General features: G+C 36.6%; 1 pseudogene; it reads left to right on the forward strand.

The window, feature by feature from the left end:
- Positions 1–25,269, forward strand: part of LOC138850098 (small ribosomal subunit protein uS2-like) — a 150,045-nt pseudogene that overhangs the window by 78,788 nt on the left and 45,988 nt on the right.

Here is a 25,269-nt window from a genome sequence, read left to right on the forward strand (position 1 = left end):
TGTGGCACCCCAGATAGCATTTCTAGGGAACTTTAAAGGGCCACATTTCAGTGTAAATTTTAGGGGGTCTTCTCCAATTTCACTTTGACATCAATTATGTAATCTTAAAATAAGAATAGTTTTCTTTTCATTTAAAACCCTAAGAACTGAGACAGAGACAGACAGAGAGAAATCTCCCATCCATTTATTCACTCCCCAAATTCTCACAATAGCCAAGGCTGGATCAGATCAAGCCGGAGGCCCAGAACTCAATCCAGTTCTCCTATGTGGAAGACAGGGATTCAAGGACCTGACCTATCACCTGGTTCCTCCCATACTGTGCATTAGCTGGAAGCTGGAACTTGAAGTAACGCCAATGATATGAACCCAGGTACTTCGGTATGGGAAGCAAGAATCACAAGCAGTGATTTAAATGCTATACCAAACCTCTGCCCCAGTTTCCATGTGAAATCTGAGTTTGTTATTGTTGCATGCTTCCCTTGTGTCAGTGGCTGGACCAGTAGAGTTGTCATCCTTCAAGACAGGGATGTCATATGTGATTTTACTTCATCTGATTGAGGAGATTCCAGTCTATATCTGATTTTCTGGGAATTTCATTTCATTAGTTGACGTTGAATTTTGTCAATATGCTTTTCCTTCACCTATTGCAATGGTGACTGTATTTTCCTTCTTTTATAATAAAGAATTTGGCCTCTGCTCTCAGTTTCTGGGGGTAAACCTCTAAACCCATAGAACTGCTCAAATGGTTCAGGATGCCCTCAAACCTTACTAAATAAATGTGTCTTTCTCTTGGGCTGGTTCTGATTGTGTCTTTTCCCTATGATCAGATTAAAATGATAAGCATTTCATTGTTCTGAGTTCTGTGAGCCACCACAGGAAAGGATCAAGCAAGAGGGGGCAGTGGAAATTATAGAAGTTGTCACCAGCTGATCAGAAATCAGGGTGGTCTGCAATCCCTCAACTTGTAGCTGATATCTGCAGCGAGAGAAGTCTCAGCTAACTGAGCTTTTTATGGGTGTGTTTCCCAACCCTAAGTACTCTTTTAATATGCTAATATCAAATTGTATTGCCTGATTTTTCAATGTTAATTTACTCCTTTACTTATTTGTTACTGAAACAAATCTACTGTTCATGAAATAATATCTACTTTTACAATATTCCTGCATTTGGTGTGCTAAAATTATTTTCAAAGACGTTCCTGGAATTCTTTTCATTTTTCTCATTTTCAGATATGCTCATTTAAATTGACAAATGTTTAAGTTTCCTGTAGCCTTCCTCTGTCATATTCAATGATTTTTCTCACTTTATTATAAATAACATTTATTATATTTATTATATGTATTATAGTTATATATTTATTATAATTTATTTTATATTTATTAAAATATTTTGCTGTAATTTCTTCTTTTACTTTATTCAAAATGGATTATCATTTAATGATGAGATCTAGTTTTGAAAATTATGTCTAATTGTTGTCTTGTAATTCCAGGCTCTAAGTTACTTTTTTTTTTTTTTTTTTTTTTGACAGGCAGAGTTACTGAGAGAGAGAGAGAGAGAGAGAGAGAGAGAAAGGTCTTCCTTATCCATTGGTTCACTCCCCTAATGGCCACTAGGGCCCGGCACGCAGTGCTGATCCAAACCCAGGAGCCAGGTGCTTCCTCCTGGTCTTCCATGCGGGTGCAGGGCCCAAGCACTTGGGCCATCCTCCATTGCCCTCCCAGGCCACAGCAGAGAGATGGACTGGAAGAGGAGCAACCTGGACAGAATCTGGCGCCACAACTGGGACTAGAACCCGGTATGCTGACGCTGTAGACAGAGGATTAGCCAAGTGAGTCACGGCACGGGTCCTAAGTTACTTTCAAGTTAGCATCTGTTAATAAATTTTTTAATTGAAAATGAGTTACATTTCTAATTCTTTGAATGTTGAGTAAAGCTGCGTTATACTCTGGATTCTGATAGATTATGTTATGTACACTCTGGCTTCTGTCATATTTCTTAGAGGAAAAAAATGTCAGTATTTTCTATTTGAACCATCAATTGGTCTGGTTAGAATGAGACTACTGACACTCTCATCTTCCATGTGTAGTGTTACATATAAGTATAATTCCTTTGGTCTTTGTTGCTCTGTCTTAATGATATGGTATTAGAATTAGGTTCATGAGCTGAAGACCACCACTCCCCCCTTGCTCCTATTGATTTTATGTGTACCCACCCATCTGTCAACTAGATTACATAACCAGCCCCCTTTAGGAAGTGAATAAGAAGAATGGAGCTTCTTGGGCCCTCCCCTATTCTCCTGCCTGATGCCTGCTTTTGCTGCAGCTCCTGCCCACATGGTGCTCCACCCCTCATCTGGCATGTAAACTTGCACAAGGCCCAGGATCTGCCCTCTGAAAGTGTGGTATGGAACTCCTGGTTTAAATTTCTGACTTCCTCGTGCTTAATAAAGCCTTTATGTTCCTATATATTTCTCTCACTTCCCCAAATAAATCTTAAACCTTTCCCTATTACCTGTCTCATTTGTGTCTGAGCTTAGTGTGTTTCTCTAAGCTTGAAACAAGAACCCATAATATTAATGTTAATGTATGCTAGCCATTAATGTGGTCTGTTTCATGCATTCATAGGTCATTAGTCAGTGAGAGAGATTTAATTTATATACAGAACTAAGAAGTCCCCTTCTCCCCTATGCCTTCTCAATGTTCCCTTTCAACTCTGTAATTCTCCTTGCACAATTTCCTTCCCTGATTCCTTTAACCAGGCAGATGGTAGTGATCCAGTTTTAGTCACCTGCAATTTTCTGACTTAAGGCTCAGAAACACCATCAAGGAAAAACCATAAAACAATGGGATGTTTCAAGTTTTGGCTCCCTCCAACTATCTCTGCATTTAATTATTCTTCCAAATTCCCATAAGATTGTCTTCTATATTTTATTTTGTGTATGTAGTTGTTATCAGTGAGGAGCTAGACTTTAGTGAACCTACACTGATAAATGAGACCCAGAAAAAGTTCTATCAATGAATTTAGTGACTAGGAAACTATTAAATATTTGAAAATATTAATAAACAGATAATGCAATAATTACCAACTTCTTAAAACCAATGAATAGTTTAATTAATGAAATTTAATTGTGAAATCGATGTCTTTGGGTGGTACACTTACAGATGTTACAACTCTAATTATTTTGATTGCTACTTACACATTCAGCTCACTTAAAAAACTTGATGTCCAATAAATAAATGTTTGTTCATCCATTAAAAATGTCAAGCACATGTTGTAATAAATTACACTGATACACTTTAGCATAGTAATTCTTTCATAGTGAATTTTATTTTATTTTCAGGAACCATGCTAGTAGACATATTTATGGACCAATATATAAAAGCCAAAACTTTTCTTGATATTATGCAGACTTCTAAGTTATATCTAAGGCATAAATATTTTTGGTCTGTTTGTTACTTTATACACTAATGGCTTTCACATGTGTGGAATAGAGTCCAGAAAATAATTCAGGTTTCTAGAGACATACTGGGATTTCTTGGTATGTTCTCCCCTGAGAGTGAAAAATTACAAGAACCTATACACCTCTTACAATAAATGTAACTCATGAATCTGCTATATTCTTGTTTGTGTTGATTTTATACTCAGTAGAAATCAGTGGAACTATTGAAGCTGAATAATGTTAATCAAGTTTCTCTATATGTGGCTACCAAAAAAATGTACGTAAACAGGAAAACAATTCTCCAATTCTCTAGTGACTATATATACTGGTAAAATGACAGCATCCTCCTTTTCTCTAATTTTAAGTAGTGTAATTTGAACATCTATGTATCACTTCTTTTATTTAACTAGTATTTATAAAACTATGTATCCAACTTTATGTAAACTACTATGAATAAAGAGACTTTCCCTGGTTTCAGAGTAACTAATATATATTCAAGAAAATTAACATATTTCTTTGTGTTATTATAATTTTATTACTTTCACATATGGGACATTTATAATTTATTGACAAAAATAGTCCTCTGTTTTAGTTTTATCTAAATTGATTTATTCTGTGATAATCAATATGTAAGACAATCTTACATTTCTATTTATGTTAACTGACCTATACCTTTACATACATTAATTTTATTTATGCTCACAAACCTCACAGAAATGTTTTTAAATATTAACATTATTGTTGCCTTACCTTGTAAAATACTTTAGAAATGGAAATATGAACTTAAGCTAACTATCAGAATATCAGAGTGACATAAGACTTTGGGAAGCTAATGCAATATTTACAAGATAAAGTCAATAAAATAATGTTTAAGAAGTTGAGTTTATGAGTCACCTTCTGTCCAGCCAATGGATTCATATGTAACAGGAAAGTTATCAGTTACCATTGCTATGGTAGGTGCATATTTATCATTTGAGTAACATTGTATCAGTTATCAGTTATCTATTCTTTTCAATAGAATCCGATGTTTTCTGAGGCTCATTAGTGAGTTCTATTGACTTGTTCCCTATTTTCTGTTCCAATAGTCCTATTGATTTCCTACTGGTAAAGGTAATTGTTGGTAGTATGACTAAGTCTTTGAGATTTATTGCACAGTTGGTGTACAGATTATAATAATATATTCTATACATCAAAATTTCTGAAATTAAAGGTAGAGTTTATCACCACAATAAAGTTCAGTATGTGATATGAATATGTAAAAATGACTTGATTTATAATTCTACAATATGCATATTAAAACATCACAGAGCATCCACTAAGTATAGATAAGTATTATCAGTTAAAACCAACTTTCTAAATAAAATATTAAAATTTAAAAAATCCTCAGGAAAAGCAACAACAAAAGATTAAACTATGCTTTACCCTCCCATTTGGAATAAATTATGAAAAATGTAGAATTGCTTTCTAACAATTCTATGGGAAAATATGAATTTATATACTTTCTAAAAATACTTGAGAGTAGGTGTACCTAATGTGATTTGGTATATTTGAATACATTTCACCATACATGGTAGTAATATTTAAAATATATATTTATCATTTATTTATTGAAGTGAAAGGCAGAGTATCAGAGACCAAGAAAAATGGAGACAGACAGACACACACACACACACAGATCTTCCATCTGCTGGTTCATTCCCCAAAGGGCCACAACAGCCAAAGCCAGGAGACAGGAATTTTAGCCTCATTTCCCATAAAGGTGGCAGGTCTCAAGCAGTTGGGCCATCATCTTCTACCTTCTCAAGAACATTAACAGGAATTGGATTAAAAGCAAAGCTGCTGGGGACTTGCTAATCACTCCAATATAATGTGATGATGTTACAAGTGGCAGCTTAACCTGCTGCATCAGAACACTGGCCCCTAAATAACAGCAAAATGATTTAAACAACTTAAGCAGTAAAGAATGCTTTACCTATCGTGATCAAGATACCCTTGATCTTGGGCCACAGATATTACTATGAGCTCCAGTGAAGGTGTCAAAATATCATTATAATTGGGTTTCTTGGGGAGCAAATCACCAAAATATTAATTGAACAAATAAAAACACATAATATGAGTAAATCATGGAAAAATGATATGAATTATTTGCTAAGTTCTTAATTCTAGGTTTCATAACATGTTTGTTGATCATCAGAACATTCCCTTTATTGAGGTCAATGTCAGAGTCACAGTGTAGGAGAGGAAGCATTTGCATTTTAAAAACTTTTGATTTTTTTTTATTTCAATGTTAAATATCTAGAATAGTGCTGTATTGCTTTATGGTAGGTGCATATTTATCAATTGAGAATCATTCTATTAAGTAAGGTAGTGGGACTATTTCACATCACCAGCAGTAGTGTATTAGAACTCATGTTATTTTAAATTCTCCTCAATAAGGCCGGTGCCATGGCTCAATAGGCTAATCCTCTGCCTTGCAGCGCCGGCACACTGGGTTCTAGTCCCAGTCAGGGCACCTGGAAGCTGCCCCTCTTCCAGGCCAGCTCTCTGCTATGGCCCGGGAGTGCAGTGGAGGATGGCCCAAGTCCTTGGGCCCTGCACCCGCATGGGAGACCAGGAGAAGCACCTGGCTCCTGGCTTCAGATCAGCGCCGTGCGCCGCTGCGGCAGCCATTGGAAGGCAAAAGGAAGACCTTCCTCTCTGTCTCTCTCTCTCTCACTGTCTACTCTGCCTGTCAAAAAAATAAATAAATAAATAAATAAAATAAAAAAATAAAAATTAAAAAATAAATAAATAAATAAATTCTCCTCAATAATTGTCAGTCTTTAGTTTGATCTTCGGTTCTTTAGATTATGATCTAAGATTTATTTATATAACCTAGACAGGATTCATTTGTTGTGTGTGTTATTTCCCAGTAAATTTTTGTAGAATGTGGCTTATCTTTAAATTTTTAATGTCAATTTTTAAGAGCTAAGAATTTTAAAGTTATATCCCAATTATGTATTTCTTTTATATTCATGAATTTTGCTTGCATTTAACATCTTTTCCTAATCTGCTTCTCAAATAATTTTTTCAGGATTTCTCATAATTATAATAGTTGGTCTTTTCTACATGCATTATAACACATTCCAAGTCAGTTTTTAGTACAGGGTAAATATAGGGTCAGTGCATTTTTTTCCATGTGAACATACAATTTTTTCAAAATCATTTGTTGAAAAGCTTTTTTTTTTTTTTGCCTTTTCCCAATTGACTTTATTTTGTATCCTTGAAGAAAACAAATTAAGTCTAGCTGTGAAGATTAATTCCTGGATCTTCTATTATAGAATAATGCTGATCTATATATTATAGTGTCTTGAGTATATCTTTAGAGGAAGTCTTTAATCAAGCTTATAAAACATTCCAACAATACTGTTCTTTGGTAAAATTGTTCTCTTTTTTTAAAAAATAAACATTTAAGTTACCTTTTTAGTTTCTGCATAAACTCATCCTAGGATGACTTACTCAAGGGTTGGTGTTGTGGAACAGTGGGTGGAGTTACCACTTACAACAGCCACATTCCATATCAGAGTGCCAGTTCGATGCCCACATCCCATATAACAGAGCCAGTTTGAATCCCAGCTGCTTCACTTCTTATCCAACTTTCTGCTAACGCACATGGGAAACAGCAGGTGATGGCCTAACTGCTTAGGCCCTCGCCACCTATGTGGGAAACTAGGAGGGCATTCTTGATTCCTAGCTTGACACTGGCCCAGACCTGGCTATTTCAGCCATGCTAAGGCAATGAATCAATAGTGGATGTATCTGTCTCCCTCAATTTGAGAGACTACTTAATAGAAAACACAATGAGAAGAGTTGATCATAAGATCTATCCTGTCTGAATCCATAGTTACTGAACACTGTATGAATGGGAAAGGAATGAAAGCAAGAAAGAAAGTGAACAAACAGGTAGACACATTTGTTAATAATTTTTAAAAAATTACATATTAATGAGTGTTTTTTTCTTTCTTTAAAATCTACTCCTCTTTTCAGAGTTTTTACATTTCTTAGAATCATATCAAATTTGCTATCATATTATTTGTTTTAAAATACAAATTTCACTTTCAAGTGTCTAATTCTCTAAGGCTATAGTGCTAAAGTGCTGACTCTTGGAGTGTATGCTAACTTAGGACTATAGAGTATCTTTAAATACAGGAATGCAAAGGTCAATTAGTTTTTACCACTATTATAATTTCTGTACAACAATTTTCTATGGATGCTTTAAAAATATCTAAACATTAACAATTGTATACATTGTCCTCGGGTTATCTTTCAATAGTGGGCAGTGGAGATTGTTCCCACAAAGTTCATTCTCCCCTCTCCCCCTTCTACTAGGAACCAATTTATCCAGGTATCTAACCTTCCCTTCAGCTTTATGCCTCAAGGCAAGTCCTAGCCAGTTTGAGCAATGTGTTTCATTTGTACAAGAATGTTTTTATTTTCCATGACAGTAATTCTTTCAGAGATGGGCAGATAATCAAGTCCTGGCCAATGAGATGTACAAGAGTCTCAAAGAATGAGACAGTCTCTATTCTTTCTCTGAAAAAGGTCAAGCACATTATGATTACCAAAGTTCCCATAGCCATTGTAATATGTAGCCAGAACTTCTGATACCAAAACTGAACCAGATCCTGGGTGGCACTATTGATCAGTTAAATCAGACAACCTTAGAGTAGAGACCATGCTTCTATAATAATTATAGATATATTATTATAACAGTTCCTTTCATGGTTAAATATTCTGGTATTTGTCACTGCAGCTATCAAAGTATAGTAATATCTCCCATCTATCTATTTGTAAAATCATGAAAGTGATATCAAAGTCAGTTTTTCCTTAAGAATGGTAAACTGGTTCAACTGAATAAAAGTTTTAAAAACTAAGTGAAATTTTCTTATCCATGATTGTCTTTATTTTTATCTTATTTTTAACATTTATTTATTTGAAATGCAGAGTTACAGAGAGGCAGAGAGAGAGAAAGAGAGAGGAGTTTTCCATCCCCTGGTTCACTCCCCAAAAGACCGCAATAGCCAAAACTGAGCAAATCCAAGGCCAAGAGCCAGGAGCTTCTTTTGGGTCTCCCATGAGGGTGCAGGGAACCCAGGCACTTGGGGCATCCTCTACTGCTTTCCCAGGCCATAGCAGAGAGCTAGATCAGATGTGGAGCATCCAGGACTCAAACTGGCGGGCATATGAGATACTGGCACTGCAGGCGGCAGCTTTACCTGTTAACCCACAGTGCCAGCCCCATGATTTTCTTTAACATTAAAAATTAGCAATATTAGTCAGTATGAATTCAATGATAGATACTAAAGTACATTTATTGGGTTAATAAGCAGTTGTAAAAGAAGAAGAAATGTTGGACTACTATGTTGCTTGGTTGCAAATGAAAATTACAAAACCTTAAAGAAAGAAATAGAAGAGGATACCAAGAAATGGAAAAATCTTCCGTGTTCATGGATTGGAAGAATCAATATCATCAAAATGTCCATTCTCCCAAAAGCAATTTATAGATTCAATGCAATACCAATCAAGATACCTAAGACCTTCTTCTCAGATCTGGAAAAAATGATGCTGAAATTCATATGGAGACACAGGAGACCTCGAATAGCTAAAGCAATCCTGTACAACAAAAACAAAGCCGGAGGCATCACAATACCAGATTTCAGGACATACTACAGGGCAGTTGTAATCAAAATGGCATGGTACTGGTACAGAAACAGATGGATAGACCAATGGAACAGAATTGAGACACCAGAAATCAATCCAAACATCTACAGCCAACTCATATTTGATCAAGGATCCAAAACCAATCCCTGGAGTAAGGACAGTCTATTCAATAAATGGTTCTGGGAAAATTGGATTTCCACGTGCAGAATCATGAAGCAAGACCCCTACCTGTCACCTTACACAAAAATTCACTCAACATGGATTAAAGACTTAAATCTATGACCTGACACCATCAAATTATTAGAGAGCATTGGAAAAACCCTGCAAGATATAGGTACCGGCAATGACTTCTTGAAAAACACCCCAGAAGCACAGGCAGCCAAAGCCAAAATTAACATTTGGGATTGCATCAAATTGAGAAGTTTCTGTACTGCAAAAGAAACAGTCAGGAGAGTGAAGAGGCAACCGACAGAATGGGAAAATATATTTGCAAACTATGCAACTGATAAGGGTTGATAACCAGAATCTACAAAGAAATCAAGAAACTCCACAACATCAAAACAAACAACCCACTTAAGAGATGGGCCAAGGACCTCAACAGACATTTTTCAAAAGAGGAAATCCAAATGGCCAACAGACACATGAAAAAATGTTCAAGATCACTGGCAATCAGGGAAATGCAAATCAAAACCACAATGAGGTTTCACCTCACCCCAGTTAGAATGGCTCACATTCAGAAATCTACCAATAAGAGATGCTGGCGAGGATGTGGGGAAAAAGGGACACTAACCCACTGTTGGTGGGAATGCAAACTGGTTAAGCCACTAAGGAAGTCAGTCTGGAGATTCCTCAGGAACCTGAATGTAACCCTACCATTCAACCCAGCCATCCCACTCCTTGGAATTTACCCAAAGGAAATGAAATTGGCAAACAAACAAGCTGTCTGCACATTAATGTTTATCGCAGCTCAATTCACAATAGCTAAGACCTGGAACCAACCCAAATGCCCATCAACGGTAGACTGGATAAAGAAATTATGGGACATGTACTCTATAGAATACTATACAGCAGTCAAAAACAAGGAAACCCGGTCATTTGCAACAAGATGGAGGAATCTGGAAAACATCATGCTGAGTGAATTAAGCCAGTCCCAAAGGGACAAATGTCATATGTTCTCCCTGATCGGCGACAACTAACTGAGCACCAAAGGGGAAACTTGTTGAAGTGAAATGGACACTATGAGAAACAGTGACTTGATCAGCTCTTGTCCTGACGGTTGATGTACAATGTAATACTTTATCCATTTTAGTATTTGTTTTTTGTTTTAGTACCATTGGTTGAACTCTGTAATTAACACACAATTATTCTTAGGTGTTTAAATTTTAACTGAAAAGTGATCCCTGTTAGGAATTTGGAAAACATTATGCTGAGTGAAATAAGCCAATCCCAAAGGGACAAACACCACTTGTTCTCCTTGATAGGTGACAATTAACTGAGCACCAAAAAGGAAACCTGTTAACGTGAAATGAACACTATGAGAAACGGTGACTTGATCAGCCCTCACCCTGACTGTTGATGAGCAGCTTAATATGTTTTTCCCTCTTAGTATTTTTTTTTTGTTTGTTCTACTTAATACTTTTGGTAAATACTGTAATCAATACACAAATATTCTTAAGTGCTGAAACTTAACTGAAAAGTGATTGCTGTTAAATATAAGAGTGGGAATAAGAGAGGGAAGAGATGTGCAATTCGGGACATGCTCAAGATGACTTACCTCAAACGGTAGAGTTAGAATCATACCAGGGGATTCGACTTCAATCCCATCAAGGTGGCATGTACCAATGCCATCTCACTAGTCCCAGTGATCAATTTCTGTTCACAATTGATCGTAATGATAGGACTGAGAACCAAAGGGATCACAGAAACAAGAATAGTGTCTGCAAATACTAACTAATAGAATAAAAAAGGGAGAGAATGATCCAACATGGGAAGTGAGATACACAGCAGACCCATAGAATGGCAGGTGTCCTAAACAGCACTCTGGCCTCAGAATCAGCCCTTAAGGCATGTGGATCCGGCTGAAAAGCCCATGAGAGTATTTCAGGCATGGAAAGCCAAGACACTCTGGGGGAAAAAAAAAAAAACCTAAATGAAAGATCTCCGCGAGAGAGATCCCAGTGGAAAGAACAGGTCATCAAAGAAGGAGGTACCTTTCTCTGAAGGGAGGAGAGAACCTCCACTTTGACTATGACCTTGTCTAAACAAGATAAGAGTCGGAGAACTCAAGGGGCTTCCATAGCCTTGGCAGCTCATGACAAGAGCCTAGGGTGATTACTGATGCCATAAACAAGAGTGTCAATTGGTTAAGTCAACAACAGGAGTCACTGTGCACTTACTCCTCATGTAGGATCTTTGTCCTTAGTGTGCTGTACATTGAGATTTAATGCTATAACTAGTACTCAAACAGTATTTTTCACTTTATGCTTCTGTGTGGGAGCAAACTGTTGAAATCTTTACTTAATGTATGCTAAACTGATCATCTGTATATAAAGAGAATTGAAAATGAATCTTGATGTGAATGGAAGGGGAGAGGGAGTGGGAAAGGGGAGGGTTGCGGGTGGGAGGGACGTTATGGGGGGAAGCCATTGTAATCCATAAGCTGTACTTTGCAAATTTATATTCATTAAATAAAAGTTAAAAAATCAAATTTTCAAGTAAATATATTTTTTTTTATTTGAAAGACAGAGTTACAGAGAGAGGTAGACAGAGAGAGAGAGAGAGAGAGAGAGAGAGAGAGAGAAAGAGAGATCTTCCATCCGCTGGTCCACTTCCTAGATGACCACAAAGGCCTGAGTTGTGCCCATCCGAAGCCAGGAGCCAGGAGCTTCTTCCGGGTTTCCCCACATGGGTGCAGGGGCCCAAGGATTTGGGCCATCTTCTACTTCTTTCCCAGGCCATAGCAGAGAGTTGGATTGGAAGAGGAGCAGTCAGGACTAGAACCAGTGCCCATATGGGATGCTGACACTTCAGGCCAGGGCGTTAACCCTCTGCGCTACAGCGCCAGCCCCAATAACTTTTTCTTTTCTTTCTTTCTTTCTTTCTTTCTTTCTTTCTTTCTTTCTTTCTTTCTTTCTTTCTTTCTTTCTTTCTTTCTTTCTTTCTTTCTTTCTTTCTCTCTTTCTTTCTCTTTCTTTCTCTTTCTTTCTCTTTCTTTCTCTTTCTTTCTCTTTCTCTTTCTTTCTCTCTTTCTTTCTTTCTTTCTTTCTTTCTTTCTTTCTTTCTTTCTTGACAGGTGGAGTTAGACAATGAGAGAGAGAGAGAGACAGAGAGAAATGTCTTCCTTTTTCCGTTGGTTCACCCCCAAGTGGCCACTAAGGCCAGTGCCTTGTGGCTTGCATGCTGCGCCGATTCGAAGCCAAGAACCAGGTGCTTCCTCCTGGTCTCCCATGTGAATTCAGAGCCCAAGCACTTGGGCCATCCTCCACTGCCCTCCTGGGCCACAGCAGAGAGATGGACTGGAAGAGGAGCAATCGGGACAGAATCTGGCGCCCTAACCGGACTAGAACCCTGGGGTGCTGGCGGCGGAGTATTAGCCTAGTGAGCCGTGGCACTGGCCTCAATACCTTTTTATATATGTAGATCATCTATCAACAACATCATCATCTCACTATCTGTTATATATATATATATATATAAATGTATATACATTTTTTTTTTTTTGACAGGCAGAGTGGACAGTGAAAGGCAGAGAGAAAGGTCTTCCTTTTGCCTTTGGTTCACCCTCCAATGGCCGCCGCGGCTGGCATACCATGCTGATCTGAAGCCAGAATCCAGGTGCTTCTCCTGGTCTCCCATGCCGGTGAAGTGCCCAAGGACTTGGGCCATCCTCCACTGCACTCCCGGGCCATAGCAGAGAGCTGGCCTGGAAGAGGGGCAACCAGGACAGAATCTGGCGCCCCGACCAGGACTAGAACCCTGTGTGCTGGCGCCACAGGCAGAGGATTAGCCTTTTGACCCATGGCGCCGACTATATAAGTATATATATATACTTATATATATATATAGTGTATATATATATACGTTATATATATATATATATAAGTATATATATACTTAAAATATATTTAAGTATCCAGAGAATAAGAAGAGTTCTACTTTAAGGAAATGGCTCTCACAATTCTAAGAGATGATAAGTGCAATAGCTGTAGAGGAAGCAAAGCTGGTAAGCTGGAGATTCAGAGAGACACCTGTTGTTTCATTTTGATATTGACATTTGCAGCACCAGTCTGCAAGCTAATGCAGAGTTTCTTTAGGAATCTTCAGTTTTTGTTCTTGAGGCCTTTACCTGCAAAGATGACATCCACCCATATACAGAAGGTAAATTTTATTTTAAGTCACTGATTGTGGAGTTTTTCTACATCTACAAAATACCTTCATAACAGAACATAGATTAGAGTTTCATTAGATAACTGATACTATAACTTACCAAAGCTGACAGAAAATACTGACCATCACAAAAGGGTATACTGTATAAATTTAAACAGAACAAAGATTGTAATATTGTTTGCAAAATAGTAAGAAATAGTTAGTCACAGATTTTGACTCTTGTTAAACCAATTAATTACATCATTTTATGATAGGAGTTATAGCAGTAAGTACCATTAGTATTAACAAACTGTGAACATGGGTTGAGCACCACTTGAAATTCTATTTCATGTGCAGATATTTTTTTTAAAAATTAAACATGAGTTATATATATATATATATATATTATCTGTAATTTGGCAAAGAACTATGTAAGTTATAGAGTAAAATGCATATTTTCTAAAATGATAATATGAGGAGATGCTTACATAGTAGATTTGATTTGTGTACTTAATTTGTGAAATTGAATCAAATTAAAAAATATTAAAGCTCAAAGTTTCATAAAAATAGTCTCAGAGTCCTGGAGATAATCAAAGAGAATTTTAGACCCTCACAAAATTGAACCTCAGAAGACTTCCTGCTGTTTAGTAATAATAAACTAATTGTGACTTCCAAGTAGGAAACCACAGGGAAAATAGCACATCCACAAGAAATTTAAATTTTAAATTTGAATCCAGCTTCTTATTCTAGTTATTATCCTTAACATTTTGTTACTTAACACCTACTGGACTCTATTGTGACCTTAAGTATGTCTTTTACTTCTCTAACTTCCGTACAAGATGTTTTACAACTAAGTTATATGGTTCTAAAACACTTCTACTAAAATATATGAGTGGATTAAGTATGAAGTTTGTGGTTACTTTTACTACTGAATTTTGAGGGTGTTTCTGACAAATATTCTTTTCTGTCGCCCACACAGTACTGATTTTTTGCATTTTGAAGTGATATATGATTACTAGGAGATGTTTCTCAGCAGTTTACATTTTTTATCTTTGTTTTGTTTATATCTCGTCAGAGCATCATCTGCTCTGTGAAAGGAGCTTTTTGTGATCTAGTTAGTATTTTAAATATGTTGCAAATCATGTATAATTCATCAAAATGGCTTCTTCCGGACTTCATTATTATTGTGTCCAAAAAACCATGTTAAAATAAAATTCAAAATAATGCAATTTACATGAAGGACAAAAAAGGAGAATTGACATTTTGAAGAATGTTAAAACTGGGTCTACGACTTGTGTTTTTCCTTATTTTGTGTGGTACGGGGTTTAAAATAAAAGCTGCTTAATAAGAGAAAAATGTGTGGATAATATGTAGAGAGTGATCTAAAAGCTAACTAGTTCATGCTTGGCAAATAAATTTTGAATGGATGAGGAAACACATTACACAACTAATTTTAAACTTGATTTGTATGAATTTTGGTATTAGAGGTTATACTAAACTTTATAATTTATTGAATAATATATATTCATTTATATTGGCACTAATAAAGATACCCAGTAGCTATTTATATGATTTTTAAAACTTCTAAACATTTCATAAGTTTAGACAATTGCTTTATTTTTAAACTTTTATTTAATAAATATAAATTTCCAAAGCACAACTTTTGGATTACAGTGGCTTTTTCCCCTCATAACCTCCCTCCCACCCGCAACCCTCCCCTCTCCCGCTCCCTCTCTCATCCCATTCACATCAAGATTCATTTTCAATTATCTTTATATACAGAAGATCAATTTAGTATATACTAAGTAATGATTTCAACAGTTTGCACCCACACAGAAACACAAACTATAAAGTACTGTTTGAGCACTAGTTATACTGTTAATTCACATTGTACAACACATTAAGGACAGAGATCCTACATGGGGAGTAAGTGCACAGTGACTCCTGTTGTTGATTTAACAATTGGCACTCTTGTTTATGGCATCAGTAATCACCTTAGGCTCTTGGCATGAGTTGCCAAGGCTATGGAAGCCTCTTGAGTTCACCAACTCCGATCTTATTTAGACAAGGCCATAGTCAAAGTGGAAGTTCTCTCCTCCCTTCAGAGAAAGGTACCTCCTTCCTTGATGGCCTGTTCTTTCCTCTAATTTCACTCACAGAGATCTTTCATTTAGTTAGGTGTTGTGTGTTTGTTTTTTTTTTTTTTTTTTTTTTTTTTTTTTTTTTTTTTTTTGCCAGAGTGTCTTGGCTTTCCATGCTTGAAATATTCTCATGGGCTTTTTAGCCAGATCCAAATGCCTTAAGGGCTGGAAAGCCAAGATACTCTGGCAAAAAAAAAAAAAAAAAAAAAAAAAAAAAAATAAACCTAAATGAAAGATCCATGTGAGTGAGATCCCAGTGTGTTTTTTTACATTTTAAAGATTTTATTTAAGTTATACAAATTTCATGTATTTCATATATACAGATTTAGTAACATAGTGACTCTTACTCCTACTCTCATCCTGCCCATGTTCCAACCCTTCCTCTTCTTCCCTTACACATTCCCACTATTAAGTTTTAAAAAGATCTAATTTCAGTTTACTTAATGATTAAATAATCAGCCCTAAACTAAGTAAAAGACTAACAAATACTATGAAATTAAAAGAATAAAAACACTGTTTCCTCAAAAAAAGAGGAAACGACTGTAAACAATCATTGAATTTCAAAATGTCTATTCCATTCCAATACATTACATTTCAGGTACTGTGTTACTTCAGAACTGGAAAAACATATGGTATCTGTCTTTTGGGACTTGTTTATTTCACTAAGTATAATGGTTTCCAGTTGTGTCCATCTTGTTGCAAAAGACAGGATTTCATTTTTTTTTTTTTACACCTGAGTAGTACTCCATAGTGTATATGTACCATAATTTCTTTATCCAGGTAACAGAAACAACGTATTTTTAGTTTTTTCTTTTGGAATCTGATTATATCATTAAAATACTTCTATGCTCCAAAAAAATACTAAATTCTTAGATACAGAGGAAATAACATTTTAAATAAATAAATGCAACAGTATATTTGATATATCCCAAACTTTTCTTCCAATCTACATATAAATTTTTAAGATACACATAAAAATATCCCCAAATTAATTATTATTTCAGTTAGCATATTAAAAATGTTGGTACAGGGGCTGGTGCTGCGACACAGCGGGTTAAAGCTCTGGCCTGCAGTGCCAGCATCCCAAATGGGCGCCAATTCTAGTCCCTGCTGCTCCTCTTCCAATCTAGCTCTCTGCTATGGCTTGGGAAAGCAGTGGACGATGGCCCAAGAAGCTCCTGGCTCCTGGCTTCAGATTGGCACAGCTCTGACCGTTGCGGCCACCTGGAGAGTGGACCAGCGGATGGAGGACCTCTCTCTGTCTTTACCTCTCCTGTAACTTTGTCTTTCAAATAAAATAAAATATATCTTTAAAAAAAATGTTGGTATGCACCAAAAAAGTTTAATACACTGAATACAGGAAAGTCAAGAAATGGAACAACTGGCTTAAACTAAGCAGATAGAAAGCAACGTGGTTTACTGTCATCTTCATTCATTTCCAGAAATGTAAGAGACTAGATTTTTTTTGTTTCAAACTACTAATATGTCATAATCTGTAAGAACTGCAAAAAGAAAAACAATCTTAGAGGAAGTTCCATGCACTGAGGAGAAGGATGTGAGTAGGGTGGGAAGTATCACTAAGTTCCTAAATCTGTATCTATGAAATACATGAAACTTGTATTAAAAAAAAGAGAGCATTGTGGCTCAAGTTTGAAAAAACTAGTAAGTTCTATAAGATGAAAAATGTTTTTTTAGGCAAGGGCAGGCAATCTTGAACCTTAACTGCAAAGCCATTGGGGGTCATGATATTCTTTATGTTTTCAAATGATCACTGTCACCTTTCGAAGGAGGTAAACTATAGGGTTCTGTTTCTTAGCAGAAATAAATCAACAAATATAAGGTTAGTTGATGTCATAGTAAGGAGGGCAAGTGTCGCTAAACAGAAAATTACTTTGTTGATATTTTAAAAACCTCCTGTCTCAGACGGCACCATGGCTCAATAGGCTAATCCTCTGTCTGCGGCTCTCGCACCCTGGGTTCTAGTCCCGGTCAGGGCGCCAGATTCTGTCCTGGTTGCTCCTCTTCTAGTCCAGCTCTCTTCTGTGGCCTGGGAGTGCAGTGGAGGATGGCCCAAGTCCTTGGGCCCTGCACCCGCATGGGAGACCAGGAGAAGCACTTGGCTCCTGGTTTCGGATCAGCGCAGTGCGCCGGCCGCAGCGCACCAGCCCCAGTGGCCATTGAGGGGTGAACCAACGGATAAGGAAGACCTTTCTTTCTGTCTCTCTCTCTCACTGTCCACTGTGTCTGTCAAATAAATAAATAAATTAAAAAATTTTAAAAATTAAAAAACCTCCTGTCTTCATTTCTTTGTCCAAAGTTCAGCTTCACCTATATGCTGCAACCTTATTTAACATGGACTTAAATATTTTATACAGCAAATTGAAAATAAAGCTTGAAATATGAACAACTCTGGTAATTGTTAAGACTCTGATGATTGGATATCACACCTTTTTTTACTGCTAGATATGAAAAGGCCATTGAGACATTCAGAAATCACTATTTTGCATATTATTTCATATGTTCTTTATAAACGATAATGTAAATTAAAGATAGATATCAATTATTTAATAGTGTGTTAATATATTTGATTGGTTTTTGCTCCTAAATTAAGGAAGATTCTTGGTTTCTTACATATAGATGCTTTATTTAATTTGGTATAGTAATTGCCATTTCACTACAGTAACCAATCTTATAACTTCCATAACACAGTAAGGAGCAAATACACACAGCTATTGAGGATTTAATCTTAACAAGACATTCAAGAAACTCATGGGGATTCTCATTTTAATTGGAAATCGAAAGACAAACTCTAAGTGTCTTCTACTAATAAGAGAGGGAACTTCATTTCACTGTTAGGAAAATCTATTTTGGTTTAAATCTTTCAATATATTTTTTGTTTGAAATCTCTGAGAAAATTGACAACCAGTTTTCTAAGGTAAAGTTAATGAATCTATATTTTTCAAATTCAATCTTAACCAAGCCACAAAAAAGTCATTGTGATAATAATGAGACTCTGTTAAATACTACATCATTTATTTGTCTGTAATTGACCTTCATTTATATTATTAACACCCATTCAGACAGTTTGCAAAAATATAATCTTATAGCCTGTGTTTCTATAGTTACAGTTTTCTATCATACTTGCTTTTACCACATGCAAGAGTCTAAAATCTTGTCTCCTTATCAGGTTCTACGTGGAAGCAGGCATGGATTCTCTTTAGCAAATGATTGTTTTTCTTTTTGCAGTTCTTACAGATTATGACATATTAGTAGTTTGAAACCAAAAAATCTAGTCTCTTACATTTCTGGGGGTCAGAAATTGAAAAAACAAGAGGCCAGCATTGTGGCACAGCATGTTAGGCCACCATTTGTGATACTGGCATCTCATATTGGAATGCCGGTTCTAATCCAGGCTGCTCTACTTCCAATCCAGCTTTCTGCTGATACACATGGGAAGAAAGAGGAAGATGTCAGGAGTACGTGGGCCTCAGCCTCCCATGTGCGAGACCAAGGTGAAGTTACTGGCTGTTGGCTTTGGCCTGACCCAGATCTGGTTTAGATAACCTCAGATACCTTTAAACTATACATGGATAACTATATCCTTAAAATAACCTTTTCCATACGATACTATTCAATTGAGAAATGTTACTGACATCAGACTTATGATTCTATAAGAATACTTATAAAAAATCAGAACAAAATTTAAACTTAATTTGGTAAAATATATTTGAAACAGCTTAGTTTTTTAAAATATGGATTGTGCATGAACTTTTTTTAAACTTATTTGAGAGGCAGGGAAATAAAGGGGGAGAAAGAGACAGAGAAAGAGAGAGAGAGAGAGAGAATGAGAACAATCACTGGTTCATTCTTCAAATACTCACAAGTGCCAGGGCTGAACTGGGCCAAAAATGGAAGCAAGGGATGCAATCCAGGTCTCCTGTGGATGGCAAAACCCAAACACTTGAGCTGTCACTGCACCTCGCCTCTCAGAGTTTACATTAGCAGGAAACTAGAGTTAGGAACAGTTCCAGGAATTGAAGCAAAAAATCTAATGTGAGCATCTAAACCGCTAGGATAAATTCACAGCCCTGTGTGAGCTTTTTGAAGACTATATGAATGAACCTAAAAATTTTTGCACCAAAATAAACATCTTTTAATCCCCTTTTCCACGAGCTTTTGCAAGTACCCTTCAATCTTTGTTCTTAATACAAACGAGAAGAAATTTGGGGGCCCTTGAAGCTCAAGGGATTTTTGAAAATCTATTTTATACTTTTAGGTATTAGAATGAGAAGACTAATCTTTTTTTTAAAGATTTATTTATTTATTTGAAAGTCAGAGTTACACAAAGAAAGAAGGAGAGGCAGAGAGAGAGAGAGAAAGAGAGGGTGGCCAAGCCAGGAGCCAGGAGCTTCTTCTGGGTCTTCCCACGAGGGTGCAGCGGCCCAAGGAGTTGGGCCATCTGCTGCTGCTTTCCCAAGCCATAACAGAGAGCTGGATCAGAAGTGGAGCATCCAGGACTCGAACTGGCACCCATATGGGATGCTGGCACACAGGTGGCGGCTTTACCCTCTATGCCATAGCGCCGACCCTACTCCTTTCTTAATACACTCTCTGCACTTGACTCCTGACACCATCTTTCTCTTATTTCTCCTCCCTCACTCCTCCTTCTAGTGCTTTTCACTAGCTTTTATATGTTTGCTTTTGCTTCAACTCCACCCCACCTCTATTTGCTCTTTGGTTTATACATGTTGAAATGTCCCAGTGTCATTCTGTGGCTTCTTATGATGTCCTCTTTGCCTTGTTTGTGTGCCTCTTCCAGTTAGGTTCTGGATAACCTAAGACATAGCATGCTGAAGTTACTGATATTCATTCTGTTTTAAAATTTCCCTTTCCCTTGTCTGATATTTACAGTTTTTCAGTTGTCAGTTACATGTCAATACCATGATAGTGGAGTGATAAGTAGCGTTCAGTCTCAGGGCTCCACATTTTATATGGAAATTGACAATGTTTTCAGATTTTATTTCCATCCCTGATGCCTCTTGAACATCAGATTCATGAGTCATCACTCCCCCTCCCCTGAAATTTCCCTGTCTGTGTCCTCTTCCAGAGATCTGTAAAGTATGCACCCAGGTGCTAGTTCAATTTAGGGTCTATTCATATTGACTACAAGAGCACCTAATTCAATTTTAGTGCTCAAAAACTTTGTTTAAGAAATAAATGAGTATTCCTTAACATATGCAATATTTACTTTAAATAATATTTCCCAAATGTAGTTAATAGAACAATGTCCTTATATAAACTTATTTCACAACAGGGATTCTTCCTAGAGATAGGGAGTGGCATTATGGTGCAGCAGTTTGCGGAAAATGGAATTGAAAGCATAGTTTATTTGGGTAAAAAAGTTTGACTTCCGTGGGTAGTTTTTTTCATAAACACATTTTCTATGAAGTTATTGAAGACCCCTCATAAGATATCCTGCTATTGATCTTTCTGAACAATTTTGTGCCTTCTTACTTCTGTGAGGTTATTGTCCTTTGTTTTGTAATCATCACCCTGAGTTGCAGTCACTTAAGGAAGGGCCACTAAAATGTTGAGAACGTTTTGAGACTAAAATGGAAATGGATGCCTCATTGTGCAACAGTTTGACACTTCCTTATTCTTTCTTCTGAGCAGTATCACATATATATTTTCAACTAAATATTTTAAAAGCATTAACTAACAATTCCCCTATAATTGTAAAATGCAAAGAGATAGAAGATTTTTTTAGTAATTTTTAGGAGTTTTAAGTGCCTGTTAAAATCCAAATACACAAGAAAACTCAAGTAGATAGGATTTAGTGTCACTTCTGTAAACTTTTAGGCATTCCTCTGTGGAAGTAGTATCCTTATTTATTTAATTTGTATGCCACTTCCACTTAGGTTCTGTTCTCAAGAAGGATTCTTCTAAAAGGGCTAAAGAGGAACCCTTTGAACAAAAACTTCAGTTGCCTCCTGAGCATTTTGGATTCCTCATACCAAAGGCCAGTGACCAAGACACTCCTCACCAGCCTGCTGCCAAGAAGAGGTGGGCTGCTATGACTAGTAGGGGCAACAGGAATGAAAGCGGCACCAGGTGTTGCTCTTAAGACACTCAACTTCCCAATTCTTTTTTTTTTTTCTTTAAGATTTATTTTATTTATTTGAAGGGCAGAGTTACAGAGAGAAAGAAAGGATGAGAGAGAGAGAGTTATTCACTCCCCAAATGGCAGGCAGTAACAGCTATGGCTGGGCCAGACTGAGCTTCATCCAAGTCTCTCCCATGGGTGCAGGGACTCAAGCACTTAGGCCTTCTTCTGCCACTGTCCCAGGTACATTAGTAGGAAACTGGATTGAAAATGGCACAACTGGGACTCAAACCAGTGCCCAAAGGAATCACAGGCATCGACTTTATCAGCTACACCAGAATGCCAGACAGCTGTCCAATTCTAATAGTACAAGGACAAGTGCAATGACCCAACCTGAGTTGTCATAGTGACTAAAGACTGCTGCAACCATAGAAACCTCTGGGACCAGCAGGATGGTGAGCTGGTAGTAAGGGAGTCCAGGAATGTAGGAGAGGACAGAGATCATTTCACATCTGCTTAGGTTTTACATGACAGTGTGGACTACTGTTTGTATCTATATAAATCTATAGCAATTTGTGATTCACAAAACAGAAATCTCAATTCTTGCTTCTGTTGTCTTGCCTTTATCTACTATGTTCCACAATTAAGTTGATCACTGAATCTCATACTTGCCTATTACTCCATCCGTCTTACTCTGTATCTAACTTTGCAATAGAAACCATACCGTGAGTATTTTCTTGTGAATATGGAAGAGTTACTCTGAAAAGATAAATTGCTCAATTCAAATATTTATAAACTGATGCAAGCATGAAATCCTTTTAGAAATCCACATACAGTCATGTCCTGCAGAAATGTGTTTTGTGGATCATCAGAGAATGCTGATTAAGTGAAAAATCCTATACACTCACTAATTTGGATGAAAAAGTAAAACTCTACCAAATATAAACAGAATCAAAACAAAAAATGTCCTGTAATAAGTGCCTATGATTCTTTCAAAAACCTGTCTTTATGGCCTTAAATTATGTAGAATACAATGGCAGCTTTCCCAGGTTGTGATGTAAGCAGATAGCTAGAAAAGGAAAGTGAGAAAATTATTTAGGATGATAAGAGTAATTCTGAATCTTCTTTGGGTGATGGTAACATAAATCTGGAAGGATTCTCAGAAAACAAAAACTGTATGCCAACAAGAATAAATTTTTGCGATATTTAAATTATAAAGAAACACATGAATAAATGTGATTTTTAAGAAGAAAACCTATCTGATAGACTGAACTGAATTAGAGATGTGGAGCATAGCTATTTTAAAATCACATTCACAGAACCTACCGGCTATATTCTCCATGAACAAGAAGGTCAGTGTTACAGTGTCAAGAGTTTTCTTGCATATCATGTTGCTTGGATACAATTTGGGACATGCTCAGGCTGACTTGCCCCAAATGGTAGAGTTAGAAACATACCAGGGGACTCCAATTCAATCCCATCAAGGTGGCATGTGCCAATGCCATCTCACTAGTCCAAGTGATCAATTTTCAGTTCACAATTGATCATAATGAAAGGACTAAGAGTCAAAGGGAGCACATAAACAAGTCTAGTACCTCCTAATACTAACTGATAGAATAAATAAAGGGGAGAGTGATCCAACATGGGAAGCGAGATACTCAGCAGACTCATAGAATGGCGGATGTCCTAAACAGCACTCTGGCCTCAGAATCAGCCCTAAAGGCATTCCGATCTGGCTGAAAAGCCCATGAGAGTATTTCAGGCATGGAAAGCCAAGACACTCTGGCAAAAAAAAAAAAAAAAAAAAAAAAAAAAAACCAACAACAACCTAAATGAAAGATCTCTGTGAGTGAGATCCCAGTGGAAAGAACAGGTCTTCAAAGAAGGAGGTACCTTTCTCTGAAGGGAGGAGAGAACCTCCACTTTGACTATGACCTTGTCTAAACAAGATAAGAGTCGGAGAACTCAAGGGGCTTCCATAGCCTTGGAAACTCATGACTGGAGCATGGGGAGATTACTGAGGCCATAAACAAGAGTATCAATTTGTAAAGTCAACAATAGGAGTCATTGTGCACTCGCTCCTCATGTAGGATCTCTGTCCTTAGCGTGCTGTACATTGAGACTTAATGCTATAACGAGTACTCAAACAGTATATTTCACTTTGTGTTTCTATGGGGGTGCAAACTGTTGAAAGCTTTACTTAATGTATACTAAACTGATCTTCTGTAAACAAAAAAAAAAAAAAAAAAAAAAGAAGAAGAAGAAGAAATTATCAATTCCCAACTTGACTCTCACTGGGATTAAACATGACAATAGGTCTGATCTGATTTCATCATCATTTAAAAAATCATCTATTATTTTTCACTTTATGTTTCTGTGTGGGAGCAAACTGTTGAAATCTTTACTTAATGTGTGCTAAACTGATCTTCTGTATATAAAGAGAATCGAAAATGAATCTTGATGTGAATGGAAGGGGAGAGGGAGTGGGAGAGGGGAGGGTTGCGGGTGGGAGGGACGTTATGGGGGGGAAGCCATTGTAATCCATAAGCCGTACTTTGGAAATTTATATTCATTAAATAAAAGTTAAAAAAAAAGTTGCTTGGAGATATTAGGAAAGAAAAATGATTATTTCCCATATCTATAATTTTACTTAGTTAAAGAAAGCATGTAAATTTCTGTCTTCTTTCATCTCAACTATATGATCTCATATTTGGAAAGCAAGTAGGGGGTAGACAAAGGCTAAATTATTAGCATTTTATTTGTTTAGTCGCATTAGAAGAAATGCTATTAGTTTAAATTAAAGCACAGCAAGGCACTTCTGCATAGTCCAAGGAAATAATTTAACAAACCCTAGCCTCTGTATTACTGTTTCCTAAAGAGCCAGGCAGCTCGAGGACAATAAGAAAACCATTTTATAATGAAGGTGATCATAAGAGAGCAGAGGTGAAAATCTTAGAAATCTGGCTTTCTAGAAAACAGACAGGAAGATGCAGCCAAATATCTAATTCTCAGGACAGACATTAAGTGCTGTAATGCAAAAACATATTTGTTAATATAAATTTAATTGAAAGAAAGGTCTTTCTGAAGTCCTTTATTTCCATTTATGTCCACTGTTAATGCTCTGAGTAAACAAAATAATTAACCACAGAAACATGGTATTTAGGTAATATGGGCAATGAACACATAGGTCAATTTTGAAAATTGGCCGCAGGAGCTAAACATGAAGTGATCATGTGGAAACCTATTGCTTATGTAGTAGAAGACTGATGAAAGACATCATTTGTTCAAATATTCTCATTCCTGCATGAGGATTTTTCCCATGAGATTTTATACTAAATTGAATTGGGAAAAAAGAAATGTGTACCTCTTCTGTTTCCTTAAGTTACTACATGTTGCAAGAAACATTTAAATAATACTGAAAATTACTATGTATGTGAATTGTTGACATCTATTTCTCCAATTCTCACCATAATAAATTTTCAAAATGAGCACATGAAGGACATTAAAAATAAAAACAATCC

Source organism: Oryctolagus cuniculus, chromosome 6 (genome assembly GCF_051225735.1).
Source record: "Oryctolagus cuniculus isolate XC-2025 breed Fujian yellow rabbit chromosome 6, ASM5122573v1, whole genome shotgun sequence".
Classification (NCBI taxonomy): Eukaryota; Metazoa; Chordata; class Mammalia; order Lagomorpha; family Leporidae; genus Oryctolagus; species Oryctolagus cuniculus.